The 27519-nt window shown below is 45.2% G+C and overlaps 2 protein-coding genes across 2 annotated transcripts in view; one reads left to right on the forward strand and one right to left on the reverse strand.

Moving 5' to 3' along the window:
- Window positions 1-27519, reverse strand: part of SPATS2L (spermatogenesis associated serine rich 2 like) — a 726913-nt gene that overhangs the window by 595688 nt on the left and 103706 nt on the right. The gene's annotated exons all lie outside the window — the stretch shown is intronic.
- SATB2 (SATB homeobox 2) overlaps window positions 1-27519 on the forward strand; it is a 412340-nt gene that overhangs the window by 300684 nt on the left and 84137 nt on the right. Inside the window, exon 15 of the mRNA XM_080400567.1 lies at window positions 1-26245. The gene's annotated coding sequence lies outside the window, so the exon portion shown is untranslated. The remainder of the gene's footprint in view (window positions 26246-27519) is intronic.

The raw sequence follows: 27519 nt of genomic DNA on the forward strand, positions 1-27519 counted from the left end.
GAAAGATGCCTGCTCTAAAAATACAGAATATGGCTCCAGATCCCTGTTCTGAGAACAGCTGGTCACGTTCAAAATGAATGCCTAAAGAAAATAGCAAATTTGAAAAGAAATGTGAATTTCTGAATTCTGGCAAGTGAAAGGCTGGCCTGAGGTAAGCCAGCCAATTCCTGGATGACTCCAGCACCAGTGTGAACGCCAGCACTTTTGCCTTCTCTCTTTCGCTGCAGAGCTGGTGCTAAGGTTTCAGTTTCATGTAAACCATTTCCCAAATGGTTAGTTCTGGAAATAACAGCCCAGTTCCAATGATGACACAGGTGACATTTTCAAAATCAAAAAGTGGGACAGTTCTGTAGTGACATTTTTAGGGTCTCAAAATATCCCTGCAAAAGACGAACGTATGCTTTAAAAAACATGCTGATGTCACTACTGCCAGTGTCTGCTTCAACAGTGATACATACATACTTCCCTGAGCACAAGGTTTTTTCCAGTTGCTTTAGTTTGAAGTAAATTGTGTCATGAAACACTAAAAGTGCTGCTAACATTCATTCTGGTCCTGTCTGAATCATGAGGCTGAACCAATTTACCTTAAATTAGTTCAGTAAACCAGTGGGACAAGTATGTCGAGTCTCCTGGATTGTTTAAACTCATTATCTTTTAGCCCTTACGTTTGATTGGTATATGATAGCTGGCCACAGCTTGGGTTTTAAATGTCATGTAGGCATTTGCACGCAAGGCTGCCTGGGGTATGCAATCATATGACTGTACAAGCCTCCACAGGCAGGAGAGCACCCACCTCGTGAGGGGCTGGGTGGGGGGCTGCACTCAGCAGGCTGCCCTGCCCGCCCCGGCTCCTGGCACAGGCTGCGCTCAAGTCTTTGCAAATGTGCAGTAACTTTTGCTCATTTCGGAGGAATATCTTGACCATGTGTTTTGCAGTTAGGAAGAAATCAAATATTTTTCAGTGTACATTGAAAGTGGAAAAACCTGTGCATGTCTGAGGTGCTGAAAGAAGCTCCTGGGTTGCTGAGACATCCTACGGGGTAAGGACGGTTTTGCTAAAATAAGTGTCAACCATCCTTTTATTGTAACAATTGGCGAGTTAAATAGTTTTTCACACAGTGTCACAAGTTCCACTGATTAGAAATAGAGCTTTCCTTTCTGTCATCAAAATGCAGTAAATTCTGGACATCCTGTGAGGTGTACCGTGTTTGGGAAGACGTGTTGGAGATAACTCTGCTAATGAAGTGCAGAATGTGTTCCCCTCGGGGACTGCAAGGCACTCGATAATTGAATTGTTGTAACAGCTTTGTGAAAAATGTGGGTTTGCCCCAACTTTTAGATAACCTCTGAGCTCAAGATTCTTGCCCCATGTGGCATGAGGTGTGTGGCAGGGATGGGAGCCAGCCCCAGTGCCCTGCCAAAACCTCAGCCCTCCTCCTTTGGCAGGGCCGAGCACATGGGGGGACCAGGGAGTAAGCAGCCAAGCAAGACCCCACACCGCTCAGCAGTGTGCTGGAAGGAGCTGCGGGGCTCCCAGGCATCTGCAAATGTGCCAAACTCGCTTGTCCGGACCCCTTAGCTTAAGGACAACTGCTTTAAGTACTTTACAATGTCAAGTGTACACAGCAAAAGGTGACAGGTACACAGAAGTAAATTGTAAGCGTCTTAAACATACCAGCTCTACCCCCCACTACAAAATGGCTTTTCTGCTGATGGGTATTTCCTACAGTGTTTGTCAAACAGTAGGTTCATGGCTTAGTCAGGGACAAAGTTATTAAGGACATAAAATGCCATCTGGTTGATGCTAATAAACATAAAACCTAACCTTCAGATACACTGCTGCAGTGACCAGACTGCGCTAGACCAGATTACCCTTTGTGTTAAAATCTGAGCCCTGTACTAACCCTCTTGGCTGTTCAACCTCATAGATTTTCCTCTGAAAACCTAAAATGTGGTTATTCTAATGAGGCAACCAAGTGACCTGTCCCTGGCATCTTACTGGAACACTGTCTTAAAAGGGCTGATTTCCTGGTAGAGTTTCTTTTTCAGTTTCTAAACAGTTGGTGGTTGGTTTTAAACTTTTATTTAGGATTTCTGCTTCTCAGTTTAGTTGGCAGTTCATGTGGCAAGAAAAAAAAAAATTAAAACCCTCTTGCAAGCTGAAAAAAACCCAAACCTATCCTATAAATGCATTTTGACTTGTTTATACAAGAAAATGATGGGATTTTCCATTCGAAATGTATTCTCTGCCGTAGGAATGACCTAGTTATCACTTCATCCCCATCACCTCTCACAGAGTATATGGCTGTAAGTGAGAGAGAAGGCTGCACAGGCCTAACCCTGAGCTATCTAGCATTAAAGGCTGGTTTTCCTCCGCGGGAAGGGTTTGGTTTTCTTTCTGTGACAGGACATGGTTTGTCAAATGAATTTGTGTTTATCACTAGCACTTGCCATTGAAAGCCAGTACTTGCTGACAAACATTGCATAGCCATTGTGGTTTATTTTTCTAAATACAACTGCTTTGCAGACAGCAGGTGGGAAGTGCTAGCAAAGGGCAGCCATTCCAGTTGCCCCCAACAGCGCTGACCCCTACAAGGCCTGAAGATGAGGGCTGGCATTGGCTCTGGCTGAGCAGTGCCTTGCTCTGCACGGGCTTGCACTGGAACCAACGGCTCAGCTTGCAGTCAGGTACCATACACCCTGCACCAAGCCATCAGGATCTCACCCCTGTTGGCAGCAGTGTAAATAAATAACTGCCTCCTCACCCACCCAGGCTGAACTGAGCAGACCTGTAGACAAATGCAGCTTCATGTGTTATTCAGTGCTATGAGACTGCGAGGAAGATGCACACATTAAGGTGTCCAAATCTGATGCCAGAACTAGTCAGATGCTTCCCAAATGAGCATGCACATGTGTGAGAATGAAAATGTTACACTTTGAAAGGACAGAAAGTGAAGTTTGCTGTCTAATCAGAGGCTTCTCAATGCTGCCAGGCTAATTTGCAGCTTTGTGTATGGCATGTAAAAGTAGCCAAGACAATTGTCAGGTACCCATAAGCCTAGCCTAAGCTTCCAGCGCAACCCAGCAGCAGTGTGGTTAAATAGGTTTGCCACTGTCACTTGGTAGTTGTCAAATAGTGTCATTTTTTGAGATAATAAATCATGAAATACTATGAGCCATGCCATGTAAGTTGCCGTGCAAACAGCAGCAGAGGCTTGACCACTTGGCAGCATCAGTACGTGCCCACAGGCCTGGGCGGTAAGCCTGGCATGGGGAAATTGCAGCTATAGCCACATGTATCTTCTTCTCCTGTCTCTATATAGACTCAATATTAGAAAAATGTTTTCTACAGGAGTGGAAGATATTTCTGCTGTGCCTGCATGACTCATCATGGGGATAGTTCTGGGAGCAGGAGCGTGAGCAGCTGACTCTCACTCTTCGAAATGGTGTCCATATTAATTATTCCTCTGCGCTATTACACCTCTGTTGTAATATGACCATCGTTTAATTCTCACTGTAGATGATACTTTTGTTCTGTGACTTTGAAAGTATTCCCTTCCTTTCCCCCCAAAGAATTCAGCCAGTAGAGGTCTGTTCTCTATCTGTCTCTTTGCTAGTAACACCGCTGAGATATGAGCACCTCTCATCTCCGTGAAGGGCACAGATGAAGCTCTTGTGAGGCCTTGGTCATTTTTTTGGGTCTCACACAAATGCACAGGGAGGAGTTGCTGCCCCCAGCAGTGTCCAGTCTCAAAGGAAAGAAGAAGTGGGAGAGTTTTAAGCAGGCGCGGTAAGGGAAAGTCGGTGGTTTAGTGCAGGACATGGGCTTCCACCTGGGCATGTGTTCTTGGCTACCCTCCACCACCCAGCGCATGCCATGCAGCAGCTGGGGACCCTCCAGGGCAGTGACCCATGCATAGGGAGATCTTGGTTTCTGCTCTCCAGACTTCTCTTCTCTGCCCCCTACACTCTGCACTTGGTATATGGGCTTTTTGCATATTTCTGGTCAGAGACACAGGTGTAAATAAAGTGAAAATGCTTGGTCAGTGGCGCATGCTCAACGGAACAAGTTTCTACTCATGAACTTTTAATACCAGTAAGACATTTGGTAAAAATCTTCATTTGTCTGAGGCCGTTATGGGTGTATGACTCTCAAGCAAAAGTAGCATTTCTGGTTTTCATCTGATTTATACCATGGCTGGAATCTTATGTTCCTTTTCAGGAATATATTGCCTCCAGTTGTCTCCATGCGTAGTGGATTTAGCTTCAGGAGGAAGAAAGTAGCAATTTTTGCAAACAAAAAAATTCATCCTTATGAAAATCAGTTGCAATTTAATAATTCATAGAGTAATATTCAGAACAAGAAACATCAGAATAGAACTGAACTAAATATTCACAGTTTGGGAATATCCATGTTTACTTGCTAACGCTTTTTGCAAAATATAAGCCCAAATATAGGAAATCTGTGCTATTATTCATTACAATTAAATGGGCTTTGGTTCTCAGAGACTCCTGCTAAAATCTGCACTCTGGTGAACAAGTCTGTGCTAGATTATTTAGTGTCTGCTATTAATAAATATTTCATTGTGGTGATGGAAAATATTTCTTTTGCTTTGTGATACAAGCCCATTTTTTGTATCCTGAAGAACATTTAAGGCCCTTTTCCCCCCTCTTTTTTTCTTTTTTCCCTGGGATAGCACTTTCATGCACAGGCAGTGGCTGATCTGCTTTAGTGGCTTGTATTCGGGCTGGCTGGCTGGGTGCTTGAGACGATGTGGTAGGCTGGGGAAGGCAAATGGAAGAAGTGACAAGGAGCCCAGATGACCCTTGGGAAACTGTCCCCTCCTTCAGTTATGCTGAGATGCTGCTGAATTCAGACAAGGCTCCTGACCTTAAACCAGGATTTCAAATGGAGAGGCATTTTCAGTCAATGGTCTTTTTGTCAGTGGTCTTTTTAAGGCCAATGAAAAACAAGTGAGTTTTCCAAAAAACATTTTTTCAATGGAAATGTTCCTTTGCCAGACATACCATGAGTAATCACTTTCTGCCACCAGAATGGGACTCTTGTGTGTCAAAGTAGTAAGTTGAAGGAGGAAACCTGGCCAAAAATTTTTGTCTTTGTGTTTCACCGTACAGCCTTGGGAAGCCAAGGAAATTTCTGACAAAACCATCTTTTTTTTCCTCTTTTTTATCAAAACATACATAGGAAGATAAAGGGGCCAGAGGGAAGACTCTGGGAAAGAAGGGGCAGGCTGTGGTTTTCCTGACCAGGTCAGCTTCCTTGGCAAGAGGACCAGAAGGTCTTCTGTCCCACAGGACTTGCTGACTTTCCCTTTTCTTGGTTGACAAATTCAGTGGGCCACAGTGACCGTACAGACCCAGGTATTCTCTCTGTGCCACAAGCATTGACTTCCTCAGGTATTTATGCACAGTTTTTTCTGGTCTTGGCAAGGTAACTCCTTAGGAAGGTTTCTTTGACTGTGCAGCCCCCTCCACTGGTATCTCTATATAGGGGCTGTACACTGGCTAGCGTTACTTTAATGGGTGAGTCAGATTCATCCCTGGATGATAATCCAACACTCATTGAAACTGTCGGAAATTGTCTCTTCTCCTCAATAGGAACAAGAGCAAGCCCACCTCAGGTAGCTGGCTGACATTCCCACTCTCTTTGGCTGCCCTTAGAGTCATGAGTTTTCATGTTGAAATTGGTTGGTTGGGTTTTTTTAAAGATCACTGATAGTCAAAGGAGCAGCTGCAAGGTAGCAGTGCTCAGAGCGCAGTGAAGGTGCACGTACAAGCTCTGCGCTTCACATGCCTGCTCGCGGGCTGGCTGTGAGTCAGGTCCTTGCTGCAAGCCCCGTGACCGGGCACTCTTACAGATCCAACAGAAGATATGGAGGAGGAAAGCACAGATGCAGAGAAACAAAATGCCTCCTCCTGCTTCTCACAGCAGAGCTGGCCAAAGCAGCATTGCCTCTTGCTTCCTGGTCCATTCTCCTTCTTGGGCTGTGTTGCTTCTTCAGTGTTGAAGTTTCCAGCACAGACAGAATCTCAGTATTTATCTGTGTACGATGCATTGCTGTGTGTTTACGGTCTGTGTTGGGGGCCTATGGGCACTTTAGTTATTTCAGCATGGGGGTTTGTAGAAGAGATGGCAGTAGTTCGTACAATCTACCCCCTTGCTTTTTAGGCAGTAACATAATGTTTTTTCCAACATCCAGGTCTAATAGTTGCTTAGGAATCCAAAACATAAAGGTTGATGGTGTTTTCTAATTCCTCTATTACTTCAGAAAATTGATGACATTTTCTAGCTGAAGAAGTTGGCTTTTTATGTTGAATGAACCATGTTCGAATGTCCTTTCATTATTTATGTTCATTAATGAACCATCCCCCCTCCCACCCTACCACCTCCCATTTGCCCGTAATGTAGTAGCCATTATGTCCCTATACCAAAATCACACACCCTTAACTGTTTTTAATAATCTGCGTGTGGTCTGTCTGGCTGTTCATCTGTCTGGCACAAGTTTCCAAGGCTATTAAAAAGGGAAAATAGCATTGGCTCCTGTCAATGAGACTGGGGAAGATTTTCAAGGTCAAATCCTGCAGCAAACTGCTTTCTTTCACAAATGTGAGAGACTTGTAAGGACCCCATTCACGTGATAAATATTTATGATTCAGGAGGAGGAATTCAAGAGTAAGCGAAATCTTCTGACATTGACTATCGTGGGAATTTTGGGGAGAGAAGGACGGGAACAAAATTAAGGGGAAAACCTTCAGCAATTTTAATCACTTCAATTGCATTTTCTCAGCAATTTACTTTTCACTTGGGAAAAATCCTTCTCCATTGGATATAGTGAATGGGAGGGGATTTTTTTTTTCCTTTCCAGCCCAAGTTCCTTATATTAAGCCTGTAACTCCTCAAGTGGGACTCTCAGTGTGTAACACTATTGCAGTAATGGATTTGTTGGCATCCTTCAAAGCTGAGGGACTACATGAATTTGCCAATGTATGGATCTGCTTTCCTTCATACCAAGTTTCTCAGCTGACTTGTAATTACATTACATGGAAGGCATATATGTTTTCTTGGGGTAAACTGAGATTTTTACCCAGGGGAGGAGTAAATTCCTCTTCTTTTTTCCTTTCTTCTTGTAGAAGCCTAAAGACATGGAGACCACTCCCTTTAGACTTGAACGTGTTTCTTTGCCAAGAGCATTATCTTGGTTTAAGGGATGAAGTGTGTTGAGTGAATATCCCTTACCCATTATCGGAGAGTCTGAACCCTAAGTATCCTAGAAGAGACTGGCCAGATGTTCTCATTAGTGGCTGGACATTTCTAGGAAAGTCTGGAAGCACAAGACAGCATGATTCCTGTACAATCTGATTTATCTGTGGGATTCTGATTTTTTTTTGCTTCCCCCATAAAAACTGTTCCAGGTCTCTTTAGTGGGTCCTTGTGTCACTTGGACTTTTCCTTAAGAAATGAAATTCAATTAAATTTTAAAATCTGAAGCTTTGAGTACAAAACATTGTCCCCCTAACAGAGACATTCCTTTGGGGATGCTGGAGCATCCACTCAGCCATGTCTGATGGAAACAGATGGGGAAATTTCATATTCCCAAATAGTAACGTTTTCATTCTAGCTGAGTTTGACTTTATGCTCTATTTGTGCATAATCCAAATATACTCCTGCATGGATTTAGGTTGTTAGTCTGGCTACATCCTCCAAGATGCACCTTTTGCAAAGTTTTCTGCGGGTTTTAGCAGTTCTCATAGTAAGCAGAGGTGTTTGTGCTCCTGTGACAGATGAAACTTTCTTTGAGCTGATGAGGGAAACAAAAGAAAAAAAATAGTTTATACACAGAGATAAAAGCTTTTAAATATTTTTGTATGTAAAATTAAAAAAATAACCCTGCTACCTTAGGAAATCTAGCCAGAAATTCAGATATTAAAGTCCAGGAATTTCAGTTCTAGGTCAACATGTAAAAGGAAAACATTTTTGAACAGTTTGAGTAGCCCACCAACAAAATCATCATGTTCCTCCGGCAAGTCCAGAAGGACCCAGGGGACAGGGGATGCAGGACAACGTGCACCAGTACCAGCAGGCTCCACAGATCCCCTTCCTCTGTGCACCTCAGACCTCCACGCCTACCCCTCCTTTCTTTCATCTGCCTTCTCAAGCTGTGCTTCTTTTAAACCTTGTTCTTCATCTTGCTGCCTTCCTGGCCTCCTCAAACACCCCTCCCTCATGCCTTGGGTTTTGGCCATGGTCTCCAGCACCTGGAGGACCTGCATCTTCTTCCAAAGACCTGAGAGCAGGGCCAATCAAAGAGACAGTAAAATCCCCAAGACAACAGAGCATTTGTATTCAGCCTCATCCCCTCCAGTTTTGTAGTATATTCATGTCAAACTATGGCAAATCTCTTGAGCTGAGACTCCAGAAGGTTCATCTGAGCATGATGTGTGGCATTTAGGAACCGCAGAGTACCACTGCTGACAACTTCCACCCAGGGGAAAACATAAAATACACGTTACTTGTGTATAAGCTTAAATAAATAAATAAATAAATCTATATAAAAATATTCAAGTCGCCAAAAATCTAAATGAAAAATTATGTCTTCTACTTAATTTATTTAATAATTTGTAAACAAATGGACTGCTGTATTGAGAATCACAGCTTCAAATCTGAGAATCTTAGAATAAAGGATTTGAAATGGGACCTGCAGTCTATCCTAGTGACAAAGCTGCAGCCCCTCTCTTCTTGATGCTGACTGCAAGAAAGCTTTATAAGCCTTGGTGTGTTCCTCCTGAGTGGACGAGAGGTGTTTTATCAGTTACAAATAACGTTTGGCAACTCTAAGGTAAATGCAGTTCAACTTTGAGCAGAGATTTACACAGTGACAAGGTCAATGTTACTTTACATTGACATGTGCTTAATATCACTGTTTACTCGATTACTGCTTGCCTGTGTATCCTGGGTAGAAGGAAAATGGTAAATACCTGCCAGTGATAGGTAAATGCTACATGAGTTGAGGAAAAGAGGGAGCGGTGTGCCGGTGCTGATGCACTGCCCTGCCGCTCTGCTCTGCTCCCCAGAGGGGCTGGCTTCAGATGCGTCACCTTCTCCTGGCTCCTTCAAACCTGCTGTGTGCAGCATTCTCTCTCTACATCATCGCTTTCTAAAGAAATATGGCAAGAAGCAGGGGAACAATTTGTGAATCAGATGGACCTTTTCAAATCATGATAATTAGTCATTTAATATTAAGTGGATTTTTAACTTCTAAATTATTTTTTTTTGAGATTTTCATTCTTTTAGGCCTGAGGAAAAGTGAACTTGTAGATGGCAAAGATTTCTCATGCTTCCTATTGTAAAACAATTTAGTATATCTAGGGGAAATCATGGCTGTAAAACCAAGGTGCTGCAATTGCTCTTGGAATGGCTCTTCTTAGCCTCTTGTTCGATTCAGATAAATAACTGAAATGGGTTAGTATTGCCTGCAAATGGCAGCTGTGCTCGGTGCCCAGCTGGATTCTTGCTCTGCTGGGCGATGGTCAGGCTGCGGGTGAAGTGGAGCCCTGCTCTCGCTGGGCACTGGGGGCTCCCCAGGCCAGGAGGCAGCTGGCGGAGGGTGCTGGAGCCCCCCTGAGCTGTGGCTTCGGGAGCTTCCTTGTGGAAGTGCCTCTGGTTGTGCGCACAGGGCCCAGACCCAAGCAGGGGAAAGGAACGGGGACTGCGTGGCGGTACATAGCCCTGACTGCCTTCGGTGACTGTCAGCTTCCTTCTGCTCCCAGCACCTTCTCAGCTTTGCTCCTGTCTCCTCAGGGCACGTCCTGCCGCTGGCAGCAGGAGACGGTGGTACATCCCATCTGCATGTGGTGGCACCACACAGCATTGCACTTTGCACTGTGGGCTTTGTTTTTCAGTGCTTAGGGACCAGAGCACACACCCAGGCAATCTGGTGTCCACTTACTGTTTATCCTGAGACAGATGGAAAACCTCTTTCAGTCCGGCTCTCCTAATGATTTTCCTCCACCTCTGTTTCTGCATGATGTAAGTCCTAGGGATGAAGCCTGCAACCTGAAGCTCTGTTTTTGGGTCAGCAGTGTTGCATGAGGGCGTTACAGTCTCACCACAGCCCAGCCATCCTGGTCTCACCTGACTTCAGGTCCGTGGTTAGAAAAGCTGTGTCACTGGCTTTGTGTTGTTCACCATCCACGTTGTTTGGGTGATTGTTCACACGTGAAATGATTAACCTGACAGTACTGGTGGCTGCCTGACATCGAGCGAAACAAACACGTGGGCAGTTTATGATACTTGGGGTGCCAGCAGCCAGGTTCACAGTTTGCAGAAGTTAAAATATCTCACTTTGCAAATACTTTTTTCCATTAATTTGTGTATCACACTGAAATAAAAACAACCTTTTCTACTTTCTATTCCCTCTGAAGGAAACTGTGCTAATAATTAAGCTGTGTGCCAGGACATTTAAGGAAGAGCAGATACCGAGCTGAATTCTACACAAAAATGTAATGGAAAGAAAAACTGTGTTTTCTGTCTAATTTTCTCAGATGTTAGGGCCTATTTATGATCTCCCTCATGCCTCAGAAACCTCTCTGAAATCAACACATATGTGCTGTCATGCAACCTGGTTAAATTTAGCAGGGGATGAATTTTCATTTAGGACAACTGTTTGCTCAAAGCTGATATTGTTTCAGTTTGAGGAGGAGCTCTGGGTTTAGTCGTTACTAATCTGCCGCCTGGAGAGCTGCGTGATCATCCAGATAATGTGTTCTGCAAGTACTTCGTACGCACTGGCACAGAGGGTTTCTGCTGCCCCATAACCATGGCATCAGGGGCCAGATCCTCAGCTGGGGTGTCGAGACTGACCCCTCCCCAGGGCCAATATGGCTATGCCAGTTTGCACCCACTCGGGTATGATTCTGCCTGCAAACGGCACCAGCCAGTTAAACCAGGAAGTGACCGATTTTGTTTCCGAGTGGCCAAACCGTGGGGTGGGTGTAAGACAGCCAAAGCGCATCAGGGACAGGCTTTTCCTAACTTCACCACTACTGAGTGACTCCCTGTTTTCTAGAGAACAGAAGTTACATGGCCCGTCCTGCAAAGTCTGCAGGCTAAAGCAGCCTTAAAGCCGCCTCTTCAGCCTGCACATGAAGAGAGGGTTCAAAAGGAGCTGAAGCAAGTGTTGCAGAGCACTGACACACAGCTTTCACCTCTCGTGCTAGTTCTGTGGTGCTGGATCCATCCTCTGAGCTGACAGCTTTTCCTTGCTGTGAAATCCTCTGTTGCCTGCATTTAATCCTGAGAAAAAGGGGCTAATGAGCACAGCCAAAGGGGCAGACTTCCACCAGACGCGAGAGAGCAGCCTCACGCCTCCCGATGGTGCTGTGCTGGTGTACGTACCTAAGAGACTAGTCTGTTATTTTTCTAATTTTGCATTAGGCAGTACTGATTTCACAGCTTTCATTTATGTTGGAAAACAGTACTTAATAAGCTGGCTATTAGATGGGCAACCCTAACACTACCACCTTTTAATGAACATAGCTGTTTTGGTGTATGTGGATGTGTACGCACGAGAGAGAGAGCACATGAATAGTTGGTAACAGCTGGAATTTAATTTAATAAATGAATATAGAAAATGCAGGGCTGACTAGTGATGTGAATTATTGGCTTTTTCATCACTGAGATCATAAGCCACATCCAGTCCAGACCAGAGGAAAAAAACCCAACCCTTTTGATTAAATGTAAAGAGTCGTAAAGGAAATGTGAGCACGAGCAGGCCAGTTCTGTTTCACGGTTGCCACGCAGAGGCTGCGGGAGGTCCCGGCTCTGCTGCTAGCTGCTGGCAAAACATCAGGGACCTGTGGCAATAGACTAACACAGCCTGGACCCCACCTTTAAGGATGCTGTCTCAGTACACTGTAGCAGAAACCAGAATCCAAGAAAGCTTTCTCAAGCTATTTCTCTTGCCCAGACTTACACAGCAGCAACTCCAGGAAACTGGGGGTGGGGGGAGTTGCGGGGGTTTGGGGTTTGTTTTTTTTAAACCTAAAGTATCAGCAGACTCCTAACCAAGGGGATTGTTTTTTTGTAAGTTTGACATTAAACAGAAATGGCAGTTTGGACGTACTAAGGAATTTTTTTTAAATAAGGACATTTTCATTGTTTGCCATCATTGCTTCCCCCTAAGAGAGGATGGTGGTACAATATGTGAGAATGACTTGGTCTAGAAAACTAGCATCTGTTTTATCTACTTGCTTTTGCTGTGAGCTAGTGTGTTTGATTAAAGTTTTTAAGCTGTATGCTTACTGTTGGAGCTTTTCTGTTTGAAGTGTTAGGAGTCTGAAAACTTCATTGGCTACTTCAAACCTTATGTACTTAAAACTTGCAAGGAAGTTATTTTTGTTGGCCATCTCTCAAGTACCAGCAACGTGCTCAGTGATGTGTGAAACACTAATATCAGGAAACTTTTCTTTCTCAAATAATTTACGCTAGAGAAGGAACGGATTCAGTGAGACAGGTTGAATCCCCTAGGCCCGTTGTCATGAAGTCAGTAGATGTTTTCCTCCTCCATAAGCCACGGTGCTTTTTTTATTTCATATTAAGGAATTTTGGAAGAAATGATCTTCCAAAACATCAGGCTTGTACAGGGCATTGCGTGTATTTTAGTATCTCTGTGATGGAAGGGAGAGCAGCTAGCAGACAAGAGAGAGCCTGGCTCGGTGTGGTCTGGGGGCTCAGAAGACCAAAGCCTCGGTAGCCCCAGCTCCGTGTTGCCCTTGTGCTGCGTGGGAGCTGAGCACCGCCCCTGCAGCGAGGTACCATTTGCACTAACTCTGCAGTGGCGTCTGCAGCTACTCACGGCACAGATGACAGGTTAGATCTGCTTCAAGTGTCCCAGAAGTCCCGGACTTGTCATTTCTCCAAGTTTAAAGATATACTTGAGGACTCTAAAAATACTGCGTCTTCCCACAAAAAAGTAATAAATTGAAAACTGTTAAGATTCGTTAAGGGCACGTGCCCTGACCATGCCTAAAATCCAGAGAGTGTCCACTTAAGAGAGTACACATTCTTCCTATTTTAACCCACACAAATCGCACTTATAACTTCCTCTGACAGACACTGTCTCTATAAATAAGTCCCCGTCACCTCCCCCGGGTACAATAACACAGTATACTAGAGGTGTCAAACATACGGCCCATAGGCCAGATCAGCCCACATATGTACTCAGAACTGACAGAATCTAATCTTTCATCTGAAGAAAACGAAGTCTCTAGACCTCAGAATTTAAAAAAAAAAAAAAAAAAAAAAAAAAAAAGAAAAGAAAAAAAGTCTTCAGCAAGGAGCTGAAACTAAGGAGTTCAGTAACATCTGCTTGAATTCGTGGGCAGCCAGACATGGGGATGGAGGGCAGGAATTTGTTGTTGACTTCATCAGGATGTCAGTGCTCTGGGAGGATTATCAAGCCTCACATTTTTTCTCTGAGAGACCATAGTTCAGTTTAACACCCTGAAGAAAACATCAATGTTCATTTATGGGTAGTTAATTGCTTGTCATATATCTTTAGCCAACACGGTTATTGAAAAGAATTTCCCTCTGGTGCTTATTCCTCCTTTTGCTTTTGTGCTCTCATGAATCTGCAGCCACCATCATGGTCCACTTCTGGCTTCATTTTGCTGGGTTGAACTGGCCAAGATCCTCAGGATCTGTGCCTCCCTGCTCACCCTAATAGCCTTTCTCTCTACCCATTTCATCTTTCCTGAACGTGGGTTCTGACAAGAGTTTGCCACACTCCTGGTGAGGTCGCCTGGCCTCAAACAGGGTTGTTAAATGCTGCCTTATCTCTGGGGGAATTACCTTGCCTCACCTGCCACAGCAGACTCCTGCTTTTCTCACACTGGGCTGTGCTGGTTGTCCTCTGACCAGCCAGTACCTCCAGGCCCCTCGCAGCCGCCAGGGCACAGCAGTGATGCTGCTTCAGCTCCTTACAGCTGGGCACGTTGTGCTATTGAACCCTACCCCACTTCTGTTGCTCCAGTCACCCAGCTCTTCCAGTTTTCCTCCTCCAGACCAGAAATATCCCTCTTTTCTCCAGCTTTGTTGTGTTCATCTACACATCTAAACTATTAAGAAAATAAAAGCACGTGTTAAAAAAGAAAGTTTAGGACTTTCTAATGTCAAATTTTTAAATATAGGGTTTTGATTAATTTATTTTTTTAAAAAAACAAACAAACAAACAAAACCCCCAAAACCCCTAACCCAATAGTGGACAGTGGGATTGTGTTCTCTTGCAAAGCTTTTTTGGGTTTGTTATTTTGAAGGATTGCCATTTTGACCTGGAAAAGTACAATATTGATAGTGCTTTGATAAAATGCAGTGGTTCCTCTGTTGTCTCAGCTAAGTGGAGAGAAATCCTTTTATTTGGGGACCGAGACACCACTGACGTGCACTGCCCCAAAGCACATTCATCTTAAGTGGTAGCACTACCAAGAAGCCAGAGTATTAAGTTCTGTTCCTTGCCCCAATCAAGTCTTGGTTTTCCCTGACTTGTTCACAGAAAATTTGGGTCTAAAGAACACTGTTGGCCTCTGGTGACGCAGGGCTTTACCTGTAATTTTGTAAAAGCACTGAGATATTTGTGAGACTGTGGAAATCTGTAATTTTTTCTTGATCAGATCCCAAACCCGGTTAAAGAGACTCCTTCTGCCTTCTTCCTTTCATGTACCAAACGGTTTTAGCTGCTCAGTGCTCTCAGTTCCTTATTCAGGAATGAGGGAGTCATGCCATGCTCCATTAGCTATCTTGAGGGGGGTTTATGCCATTTAAGCACTGCTTCTGTTTATGTAAGTGGTACATTCCCAGGCCTGTCCATTTTGGGCCCGTATAAACTTTTCAGCCATAAACCAGGAGAATCCTACAGGGGTGAAACTGGAAACCATCACACCCACACTAGAAACACCGTCATAAAGTTATTGACAGGAAAGTGAAGGTTGAGGGTCTCGCTGTTCATTCTCATTTAGGAGACAGAGGCATTCAGCATTGCCTCACTCAAAACTTTACTAGGGGAAAAATCATCAAGATAGATCTGTTTTCAACCACAATACTCAAGTTGGTTTTCATTTTTTAAGTCAGGTTATTTCTACAGTGAGACTTCCACATGAGGCGTAGAGCGCGGGCCAATATACCATATTCAGTGGGGCTGGGAAAACCAAAACGACTTTATTTTTGACCTTTGAAAGTTTCTGATATCTCCATTTGGTTTGGATTTTCCTGATCTCCAACATGATGCTGTAGCCGAGTAGAGCATATGGTCCTAATAGATATTCAGTCCAGATGTTAGTTGTCTAATATGTATCCTGAACGGCTGTGCTGAGCAGCACATAAGAAAAGCTGGTGGAGCAGTTAAATAAGGAACATGCACATTCCCGTATTCTCACCAGTTTATGAAAGTTAAGAGTTCCAGATTGCGATACCTCCGGTTCTGTCACTTTGAATTTCTGGGAAATGTTAAGAGCATGAAGCTTGCAGTACATGCTAGGAGCAGGTGGGGAACAGGCCCACCTGAAACCCAAGCAGTGTGAGGCGGGATCCGCGGCGCCCGGGCTCATGCGGGCGGCGAGCGCTGCCCGCGGCTCCACGCTAGGGGTGAGAAGTGCTCAGGCGTTCGTGGTGTCCTGGCGCAAGCGGTGGTTGAACAGCAGCTTGCCATCCGGATGGTCTTGGAAAAGGGGGTAGTGTGAGAGAAAACTTCACGCTTAGTGAGGGAGGGGAAAATTTCCCCCTCCACCTTTTGAGCCTGGTCTGCTGGGCCGGTCTCTGCTGAGCTTGGGCAGCAGCTCTGAATGGTAAAGATTTTGATTCTGACAGACTGCACAGAACTGGTGATGGACAAAGAGAAAGAGCATTAATCCTGCTGCCAGGGGAAGGGCTGCTCTCCGAGCAGCAGCCTCAATGCCCCCCACCAGTGGGAAGAGCTTCAGTCAGAGCTTGCATACTGCTCAGCACAAGAAAATCCCACCACAAATTACAAAGCCAAGGAAGCCTTCATGTTTTCCCTGCTGCTCAGAGAGCTATTTATATTTTAGTGTTTGTCATAGCGTGTAAGCTGAGAACAGACCCGTTTTTCTTCTCCCATACTGTGTCCTCTTCTTGCTGAGGTGATACTGGGGCTTCTGGGGAGTCCCGAGCTGCTGGTTACTCGTATGAGTAAGAGGAGTTTTGTGATCAGGGCTTGTGCATGGCTGAATGCATCCAAACTGGTTCACAGCAACTTGAAGTAGTCTGAGACATCTGGCATGTCCTTCATTCTCTTTTCTTTGGCTAGAGCTGAGGAACGATACATCTGTGTGATGCTTAACTATTCTTTAGCTCTCTGGGTTAGATTTTAATTCAAGAATAAGGACAGGACTACATCCACTGGGCTTCTTAACAGAAAAAAAAAAAAAGAAAAAGAAAAAAGAAAAAGAAAAAAAGAAAAAGAAAAAAAAAGGTCACAACTCAAAACCTTCGCCTCTCTCCTTATCCTTTCTGTTAGTCAAGAAGATTCACTCCCTGTAACAGCCCCCTGCAAACTGTGACCGGATGAGGGTCCTGACCTTACTCCCCGAGTCCTCTCAATTCAAGCCTTGTTCTGATTTCTGTGGAAGCAGGACACTATGTCAGGAGATAAAGCAAAATGCTTTATAGTTTTAACCTGTGAGCGCAATTTAGCAGGGAAATTAGCAGCTTCAAACACATGCCACAGGTACACACAAACCCTCCTTACTCAAGGAAACCTGAAAGTAGTTTCAGAGCTACAAGTTTATTGACTGGGAAGTCAATAAAAAGGATTAGCTTTTAAGATTAACAGTAAAACTTGATTGCTGCTTTCAGCAGCTAACCTAATAATTTCAGGAACAGAGGCCCTGGGAGCTGCAGATCACATACAAAAACTTGGTGAACATCTTTGAAAAGGAATGGTTTTTACGCATGGATGGAAATAATTTAAGCCACATAAAGCAGTCTAGATATGCTCTTTTTTTTTTTTTTTTTCTCCTTGTCAAATAGAGAAAAGAAGACTTTGACCTTTTTAGAAACAAAAGAAGGTTTTCTTTATGAGAAGTACTCTTTAGTGATCAAGTGTCCCATCGTGTTAATTCTCAGAGTATATGCTTATTAATGTTCAGTTGTTGATTAAAGGCACTGTCTGCAATTAATGCCTGTCACTGATGTTTACACCTGATATTTCATCAGAAAAGGCAATACTGTTAATAAATTGCAGTCCTGAGAAATAAGCAGAAGGGTAAGTGCCACACAGAGGCCATCAATCATATACGCATGCTATTGAGTACTAAGCTGGGCTCTTGCGTATCATCGCTGTGCTTGCTCAGAAGGGCTTTGCCTGCTCTGCAAATAGTCAGGCTTTTGGATTAGCCCAGGGAGGTGATGGAAGGGATGCAAGGGGGAACATGACAACAGAGCCGACTGAGTCTCAATGGCAATCTTCTGGTGCTAGGACTCCTGGGGTGGGCACCTTGGGTGCCTGCGCTGAAAAACACGAGCAGCATTCTGAATCCTTTTCAGTGGCCTTTAGAAGACTGTATTCGACTTTTCTTCCAGGCTTTCACAACTCTGCCTAGCCACCTTTGAAAGACTTTTTAAGATACGTGATACTTTGGGGTAGTACTGTCCGTGTGCATGCTTGTGTTTCAGCCTGTAGCAGAGCTGTGCGTCTTTCCTGTACCGTGTTAACAACCCGACTGTGAGTCCCTGAATGCTGAAGGGAATTTGCACTTTTCAGCTCCCTCAGCCTCAAGCAAAATCATGGGTTTGAGGTGAAGCTCTCTAAAAACCTCCCATAAGAGTGATGAAAAAGAGGGTTTGAGTTCTCTCTTCTGAGCTGCCACTTGGCTGGATGAGATGCAAGAAACGTCTACTTTACCAACTGTCAAAGCAGTTAGAGTCAAAGGCAGAAAGTGCATATTCAGCAGAACAGAGACTTTTCTTCAACATTTCCTTGGAGGAAAAGTGTTTAAAAGAAAATAAAAAAGGCAAAAATAGAAAAGCAATTGTAACTGAGGGAAAATAATTCCCATGCCTATATCTTAAAAGCTATATGTGCATGTATTGTATTTTTCTATTAGTTTCTATTAGTACTCAAGTCATACCTGATACAAATCCTGACTTTTAACAGAGCTAAGTAATTCCAGTGACCTGGCCCTAGAACCCAGGCTTAAAATTATGCCTGGACTAATCCCTGGCAGTTCAGATAGGTCTGCCTGGTTCCCTGTCTGGGGATCAGGTCGTTCCCTTTTAAGGCTAAACTCCAGTACTGGTCCTATGTGGAGTATGGAGCTGATCAGAAACCTGCAAAAGTAATGTGTTCTTCCCAAAGGAGGTTTGAGCACTGCACAGCATTTGTAGGAAGAAGCAAAGCAGATCCCTCCTTTTAACTCTGGAATCCACTTTCACTTCTCTTTAAGTTCTGCAAACAAGTAATCATGCAAGAGTTAGTGGGCAAGGAGATCCCCCCAAACAACTGGAAAGGCCAAGGAGAACCAATGGTAAGTGTGACAGGAGAGAGAGCCTGGGGCACAAGCTGAGCATTTGTTGCATTAGATGGAGCTGCTCCACTGTGAATTTTGGGTGGCCTTGCACGGGAGTAGTTAAAGGGGCTGAAGACAGAGCAAACCGCTAGTGGAACAGAGCCTCCGTCCCTTTGAAGAACCTTCTCATCTACCTGCACAGGCGCTCTGTGGAGGAATCACTTCTCTCTGAGAAGACTTTAATATCCAAAGCTTGTGGCTGCCTGAAAGTAGACTTTGAAAGGTCCACTGCAAGGTGGAACTCTCTCCCATGGTGGAAAAGGATCCTTGAAAAACAATGCTGAAAGTATAGCGCTTTTTCAGTTAGTCCCCAGTCCAGGTTCCCCAATAACGGTGCTCTCACATCTCTGGGTCAGATTTTTCCAACCACAGACAAGTTTAAATGCTCCAGGATTTGAGTGTTTAGATATTGTTAGAATGTTGCAAGTTCTCCAGGACAACATAGCCTGTACCTATGGAAAGTTTGATGCCATACTTTCACCCAGAAAAATAAAAGGTTTCGGCCTCCTGCCACCCAAGTTGCCAGCATAGCACTCTGCACAAGGCTATGGCCAGCTCTGTGCTCTTACAGGTGGGCTCCACAAAAGTTTTCTGCCTTCATTTTTAATAGGTTTGCAGGAGAAAGAAAGCAAATAGTTTCCAACAGCTTTCACTTTTGCTTCTCCAGAACTTACCACTCAGATTCCAATAAAAGGTACTTTTGAGAGTTACAAGTATTAAACCCTCATTTCTCACTGGGTGACAAATGGATGTTTCCATCCTCACATTGGTAGATCAGTCGTGCTCAACACAAACAGAGCTCTGCTTTCCGGGGCAACCCGTGCCAAAAGAAGTAGGACACCATCAGCCTCTTGTCTTTAGAAGTCTTGCCATGTTTAGACATTCTTATGTATCAAGTTTGGCTTTGAGGTCACGCTTCCAGCGCCTCTGTTTTCTTTGATTTGACTCACCTCATTTGTGGTGTTCTGGACTCGGTCAGGTCTCCAGTTAACTGACAGGAAGGTGCTCTTTGGAGGCTTCATCCACAGCTCAGCTCAGTCAGTAATAGGGCCCTTGTTAACTTCAGTAGATGCTGGATGAGATCTTGAGTGTCTTTTGCTCCATTATCTTTGGCGTCTACTGCATAGGGAGCACAGCTTGCAGGCATTCCAGAGCTTCTGAATTTGCCCAGCATCTGCATTCCAGATAACCAAGATTCTTACTTCTTAAAAAAAAAATAATAAAAAAAATGGTGCCTATAAACCATCCTGGAAGTCTTACATCAAAGTTCAGAAGAATTCATAACCATTTCATTCTGCTTCCAGTCCTTTGTGCACAGTTCTAGGTTATCCCTTCTATTTTAGGAAAACCTTTAAACATTATTTGGGGTGACATAAAGCAACCTCGATGACAGTGTGACAAAGATAGTGTGCCCCTTCAGAAAAATCGTTGTGTCTATTTAAATATTAGGCTTCAGCTTGTTAGTGAAAAATGTGTCACGCACAGTTTTTTGGTTTTGGGTTTTGTTTTGGGTTTGTTTTTTGGGGTTTTTTTTTTTTGGTGTGTGTGGGAAAATACAGTACAGATTTTGAAGTTTAAAAAAGTCTGGCAAATTACAAATTAGGATAATAATTCATGGGAGTAATAAAATATCAGACTTTTATTGCACTATTGAGAAGGGCATTAAAAAGCATCTGGGAACTTGAGGTTTGGAAAGTTGGGCTTTGAAAGACTTGGTGGGTTAAATATTAATGTAGAAAATATGGCATCTGTAAATGCCTGGAACTATGCTAATAGGGCTTGATTCAGTCAAGGATCAAGCATTCCTTTTGGGTGCTGAGTGCCTCCAGGAGCTCCTGCTGACAAATGGAGCTGAGGGACCACAAACAATATCTCCTGAAAGCCTACAGTGCCTGGGAGTGCTCATGGTGAACATCCCAATGGCATTTGGTGTCAGCTGGGCCAGCCGAGGAGGACATGGCAGTGAGTCACCCACACAGCTGCGGTGCCCCAGCGCAGCACTTCCCAGGCCAGCCTAGGCCCCAGGTGGCCAGGAGAAGCAGCAGGGCCACCCCACGCAGCACCAGCTGGCACAGAGCTGTGGGGCAGGTTGCTCAGGAAGCTGGGCTGAGGGAGGAAGCAAAGGCCGTGCATATCCCAGCACCCACGTTCTGGTACCCTGCACCGCCAGGCTGGAGGCAATACCACCCCGTTACTGCCAGCAAGTTGCAGGAACACTGGCCAGAAAAGCTGCTGTCCCCCAGCATGGTGGGAGTATGAGATGTTTTCTTCTGGGGCTAGCAGCGCTGGAGAAGGAGACCCCCACATTCTCCCTATGTCCTCTAACTCTGGGTAGCAGCTACTGTTATCTTCCCGTAAAGTCTCATTCTCTTTTTACCTTAATTCTAGTCATATTTTTTAGTCTATTTTTTGTTTAGATGCAATGGTCTCAGGGGAACTGAAGTCCTCACTCATCAGCCTCTTACTGTTTGTACTGAGGAAACCGGACCTTGAGCAGTGGAAACCTCCAGAGGCATGTGCTTTTAGTGCTGTTTTTCAACATGGAGAACCAGTTTGTGTGTCTTACCGTCCTTTTGAAGATGCTGTGGGTGCGAGGCAGACTGGTGAACTGGGACAAGCAATCTTTCTGTATCAGCCACAACTTCCTACCTGCGATAGGCTGCCCTCACTCCTTGCCTCACTCCAGCAGCAGCAGGTTGCCCATCCAGCAACGAGGGCTGCACTCTGATCTTGAAGCACTTTGGGTTTATTTACATTGCTATTTTTAATATCATTCTCCCCCTACACACTCCAACACAGTCTTTCAGTTGCTGGAGGAGTTACTGTACCATGTGCTCATCATCTACATGCAGCAGCAGAGCTGTGATGGTGCATAGGGGTGATGGGTCCCCCGGCCCCGCTGGCCACCAAGGAGCTGCCAGGGAGTGCAGTGCCATCCAAGGGGCACCAGCAGCACTGCTGCAAGGTGCTGGGGAAGCCTTGGCAGTACCGTGGGCCTTTGTTAGCACTTGTCATGGAGTGGAGCTGCAAGGGGGCTGCTTATTGCGTTTCCTGAGACAGAACAAATACGTCTCAGCTTTCTGGCATTGATTTTTGACAAAGGATTCAAGAAACTGCAGCTGTGCTGGCTTCCTCATCCCCTCCCCCGCTTTATTACAATGCATGTTGTCCTGAAATACTCAATTCAGCTATAAACAATCTACTCTATCAACAACATGCTTTTGCACTTTTTGAAATGGTGCTTTGAGGCAGATAAATGAAAGTAAGTATGGCAGCTTGCCAGTAAAAATTCTGCAAACTGTATCATCACAGGGGCACTGACTAACACAGCACATTATTTTATTTACTGTGGAAACTGAAAATCCATTTCTGCCCATACAATAGCTGTTTATTTCATCTTTGCTTGATGTTTGTTCTAATCTTTCTTGACACTTCTAGATAGTAATGGTTCACAAGCTGTTCATATCAGCGCTCGCAGGGCTCCATCCCCCAGCACTTTCTGGTTTTAGAAGTCCAGCACCCTCTTCACTAGCAGGTGCCCTCTGGACAACAGCAAGGGAACCTACCCAAGCCCTGGGCATGGACTAAATGCTGGAGAGGTTCTGCAGGTCCCTACGTACATCCCGTGCGTTAAATTAGTAATTCACCTCTGCCAGCCAAGACGTACATGGAAGCCCATATTGTGAATGCATTGCAGTGGGCTGACCCAGACAAAGGAGCTCCTCAGGTTTTGAGTTTTTCTTCCTAGATGCCCAGCCTGCCAGATGTTTACATTGTTAGCTGACTAAATTCTATCATGCATTCCACACTAGATAAAACTAATTTTGAAATGCAGAAATGTGAGGTGACAGGGTGGCCAGTGCATTCCTGCTAAGACCTGCTAGATTCATCCTGGCCCTGGTGATTTCTTAATCCAGGCAATGTGTCCTCTGACAGCACGATGGCCTGTTCCCCAGCTCCTGCTCTGGTGGAGCAGCTCCTCCGGCACCACTCATCACAATGGCTTGGAGACAGGAGAAAAGCAGGCTGCGGAAGAATGTTGAAACCATTTCAAAAACCTCTGGAGAGAAAATGAGTAATATTTTGTTTTCCTGAATAGTTTCACTGAAATTTAGGGAAAATAATTGCAGTTGAAAGATCTCGGGTTTTGTTCTTTCTTTATTACTTGTTTTTGCATGCTTCTTTTTCAATATACTTCCTCCTACTCCTCTCCAGCCTCTCCTTTGTTACCCCTTATCCCATACCCCACCACAGAAAGGTGCAGAGATGGTGGAAGAGAAAAACAAACAAACAAACAAACAAGAAAACATAAAGAACATTTCCGAATTTTGTTTTCCAGATCCAGTGAAAACAGGGTTTTTTTTAACTTTCAGATCTTAATGATGGTCTTTTATGACCAAAAATCAGTGGAAAATGATTCCAAGCAGCTGTGTTTAACTCATGTTTGGTTACCTAGCTATTTCTGGGGAATCCCGTTTTATCCTTTGACATAGCCAGAGGTTCTACCACATTCATTTTGCTTTGGGGAGTTCTCCACTCTGCTTATCCATTATAACCCATCATGCTGAATGGTCAGGAAACTCATGAAGAGTCTTTTGATACTGTTTCATTGCCCATCTTACGCTGAACTCACCCCTTTCACAAGCTTATCCAGAGTACAGTCCTATTCTTGACTTTGAGGGTGTTTGTTAAAATAGAACGGTGTTTCATGCATGAGTATGTTCTTTTTGTCTACTGCATGATGCTGTATATTTTACATTTGTGGTTACGTAAGGAAAAACAGTTGTATGGAAAGAGATGCATCGGAGGTCAAAAAGCAGCCAAAGCATCTCTGTAAATTTGTCATACCTGGAAAATCTACTGAATAAACAAAATACTTTTAAAGCCACCATCCATGGCCCACAGATGGAACTTCCTTGACACTTAAAGTAGAGAAGGTGATTGCAGAAGACAGCTGAGATTCACAAGCAGAGAGGCTGGTAACAGTCCTGTTGTGCAAAGCACTGGCCCCTGGGGCAGCAGTCATGAGCAATCGGCAGTGGCAAGGCAAAAAAGCTGTGTATGGCATGAGACTGTGTAGCGGGGCCAGTGAGAAGACAGCCTCTAGCAGAAGAGGGGTGGCTGAAGTTGAGTTAGTAAGAATTACACTGTTTGGAGGGAGGGGTTCCTTTAAATCTGTGGATTCAGCTCTGCTTTTACCTGTTTCTTCTAAGTACTGAACAAAAACTGCTAGTGCTATTTTCCGTTTGAGAATAACCTGCAAGCTGAACATGCAGGGCTGCTGGGCGCTTTCAAATGGGTGTCAGGAAGATAGGTGGGCGGTGTTCTTCATTCTGCCAAATTCTGGATGTACCTGAGTACTTGCATTTTTGTCTGTTTTATCTTACTTTGACTCCATTCAAAATAAACGAAATCTGACAATTACACACATGCATTGTACATTTGAGACCCACAGGCAAACTTGCAAATCAGCCTAGGGGACCAAAGTGCATGTCTTTGATCAATTTTAGTGGTAAAGTGTCCAAATCCCTGACTCAGCCTTGCAGTGCTCACCTATAATTACCAGCCATACTCCACACTGATGGCCCTTCTCATTTTTATTTACACAGCATTTATTAATCTTTGTTCTCAGCTCATCGCGCTTCAGAGCTAAAAGAAACGGCCCTTCCTTTCTGCACAAACATTTTCCTGGAATATCCCTGGTGGTAAAAAGTATGTGCAATATTTTGGGTATACTTATTTCTGAAAAGTTGTGAATCACTGAAACATCCCCCAAGCAAACTCCAGGCACAGAAGGGCTATGTTTCAGACTAGAGGGGCAGCTCTTGAGCTAATGCAGCGCAGTAGGCTGTGTAGGAAAGTCTGGAGAGAGTCTGCCCATCTGGGGTGCTTGCTGGCGGTGGCAGCAAAGGAGTGCAAAAAATTTCAGCAAATGGGGGAGTTCACTTTTAATATCAGTTGGAACAAGAAACCCAGCAGAAAGGGGAGAAAGGAGGGTTTTTTGCATGATACAACACTTAACAATTCCCCTCTCATAACTGTAATGGGGGGGAAGAAGTGAAGCCAAACCGTGCTGGGAAGGCGCTGCCAGCAGCTGCCTTCGTGCTGTGGTGCTGCACTGTGCTGGGCGGCGGAGGCGGCCCCCAGCAGAGGCATAAAAAACTAAACTCCTAGAGGGTCTGCTTCCTCCTGTGCAGGAGACTGGGATATCAGCAAATTTACGGCAGACGAGATAGAGTGGGGTCTTCACAGTTTTAACGGAATGTGTAGTTTTAAATCAGTATATCCTTTGCAGATAAACACAGGCTTATCCCTTGGAAACCCATGCTGCTTGAAACACAGCGTAGGCAGCACTACTGTCTTAAGACTTGCCCTAGTAGCCCAGGGCCTAGTCATTACATGAGTTTATTCTAAAATGACTGGTAGTGTTTTGACCACTGCAGAGCTGGGGTAAAGCTATTGTGTGCACACAACAGTTTTGACAGTAAATAGAAAATAATGGCTTGAAAGTGTCTTGGTGAGTACAGCTTCTTTCACTCCAGAAAGCAGTACAAGCTATGCCAGGCAAATAAATGCTTGGAAGGAGTTGTCATCCTTGGAGCAGCTCCCACCTAGACAAGGTTCATGCTTTTCTGGCGTGGGAATGATTGTTTCCAACCTGTGTGACACAGGTGGATTCAGAGCTGGGAGAAAGCAGACAGGAGGGGACAGCAAAAAAGTATTAAGGAAATGCCACTAAAAATACCCCTGGGCCAGGAATGCCTTTGCTTGTTTTCTTACTGAAAAGCAAATGTTTTAGAAGATGTTTCTTCTGGCCTCATATATCAGATATAACCACATTTGATCCTCCCAAGTACTGACAGGATTCCCAGCTCCTTCCAAAGGCTCAGAGAGCTTCCACAGCAATGTGATCCTTAAAGGGACACAGAAATAGCAAAAACGCAGTGGACATTGCAAAGTGTCAGTGTGAGCAGCAAATCAACATCACCTCTGCTCTTGCAGAGTATTCCATGTCCCTTTGGTTCAGGGCTGGTGAGCAGCTACTGCCCATTTTTCTCTGTTCAAATATGCTGCAAACCACTGTCAGAAATGCCCATCATGAAATGTCGGTTTGATCCTGCTCCCTTTCTTTTCTGTTTGCTTTCCATTTTCCTATTGTGTCTTGTCTGTAATGCTCAGTCCTTACTAAGCAGCATTAACCCTACCAAACGGTGTATCCTGCATCTCTCAATTCCTGCACCCTGTAAGAAGTGTTGTTGTGTTGCGTGTTGCGGCACAGCCATCCTGATGCAGGTGGAGGGACCCCTTTCACATCTCCCTTCAGCCCTTCACCTCTCAGGAGGGATTCAAGCCCCTGCTGGTACCAGTTCCGCCCTAAAACCTGTCAGTGCTGGTTTATGAGGGAGGTGAGGCCTCGGTGCAGGCAGGCAGGAGGGGCAGAGCATCATACGCAGTGTGCACTCCGCCGGAGCCTCCCTCCTCGTAGCCAGCCCGAGGGAAGTGCAGGGGACTGACTGTCCTGGTCTAACCCCGGCCCCAGCCAAGCCCCCCGCAGCCGCTCGCTCATCCCCCCTTGGTGGGGCGGGGGAGAGAATCGGGGGGGTCAGAGCGAGGGAACTCCTGGGCTGAGATAAAGACAGTTTAACAGGTAAAGCGAAAGCCGCGCGCGCCAGCAAAGCAAAACGCAGAATTCGTTGCCCACTCCCCAGGGGCAGGCAGGTGCTCAGCCATCCCCAGCACAGCAGGGCTCCCTCACGCCCGTGGCTTGGGAAGACAAACGCCGTCACTCGGAGCGTCCCCCCTTCCTCCTCCTTCCCCCAGCCCCTGTGCTGAGCATGGCGTTCTGTGGTCTGGAATATCCCTTTGGCCAGTTGGGGCCAGCTGTCCTGGCAGTGTCCGCCCCCCCCCCCCCGCTAACTCCCTGTGCCCCCCCACCGCCCCCAACTAACTCCCTGTGCCCCCCCACCCCCCCCAACTAACTCCCTGTGCCCCCCAGCCCTCTCGCTGGCAGGGCCTGAGAAGCTGAGGAGCCCTTGGCTTAGTGTAAACATCGGCAGGCAGCAACTGAAACTCCAAACGCAGCAGGGCAGCAGCTACTGAGAAGAAAGTTAACTCTATCCCAGCCAAAAGCAGGACAGGGACACTTCTGCCCTGACCCATGCCAGCAGTGCTCCCCTTCAGCACAGCCACCTGTACGTACCCAGGGGAGCGGGGCTCAAAGTGCTCCTGCTCCGGAGCAGTCCCTCTCAGCCAGGAGGTGCCTGCTCACCCTGCCTGCTTGTAAGGTGAGACCTTCTCCCTGTACAAGAAGATGCATTTGGCCTTGCAGCAGTCCGAGAGACTTGGGATGAGAGCTGCAGGTTCACTATGTGGGCATGCTCTTAGGAGACCTATCACCTACCAATGGGCTGACATAAGGGGTGCGCTCCAGGTGCCCTTGGACCTGAAAGAGTACATCTGACATCTGTTTGAGAGAATGCCAGTCAATCGTACTAGTTAATATTAATCAGGGGGCCAGGAAGAAAATTTCTTGGGGAAAACAAAGTAAATTTAACCCAGCTGGCCCCCATTCCTCCAAAGAGTGATAGCTTCCTCAGCCTGCAGTGGGAATTTGCTACTAAAAAAAAAGTAGTAGGATTTTCCGTGCAACGGATACGAAACGTAACTGCTAAGGGAGAAAGCAGGTGGAGAGATTAGACATGCCTGATGCTGACAGAAAGCATGTTTGTGCCTAATACATCAGAGAAAATGTTCAGGAACAATTCAGCCATGTGAAAACGCGACCCTTGTAATATTGCCAAGGTCAGAAAAACCAAAGGGAATCTGCTTAGTAAGTGCTGGGCCTGCAAGGAAAAGCCATCTCGAGGCAGCAGTTGTGTTGCTGAGGCAGTTTTCCAGCAGGGTCCCATAAGGGCAGAGGCA

This window comes from Falco punctatus, assembly GCF_963210335.1.
Source record: "Falco punctatus genome assembly, chromosome: 8".
Classification (NCBI taxonomy): Eukaryota; Metazoa; Chordata; class Aves; order Falconiformes; family Falconidae; genus Falco; species Falco punctatus.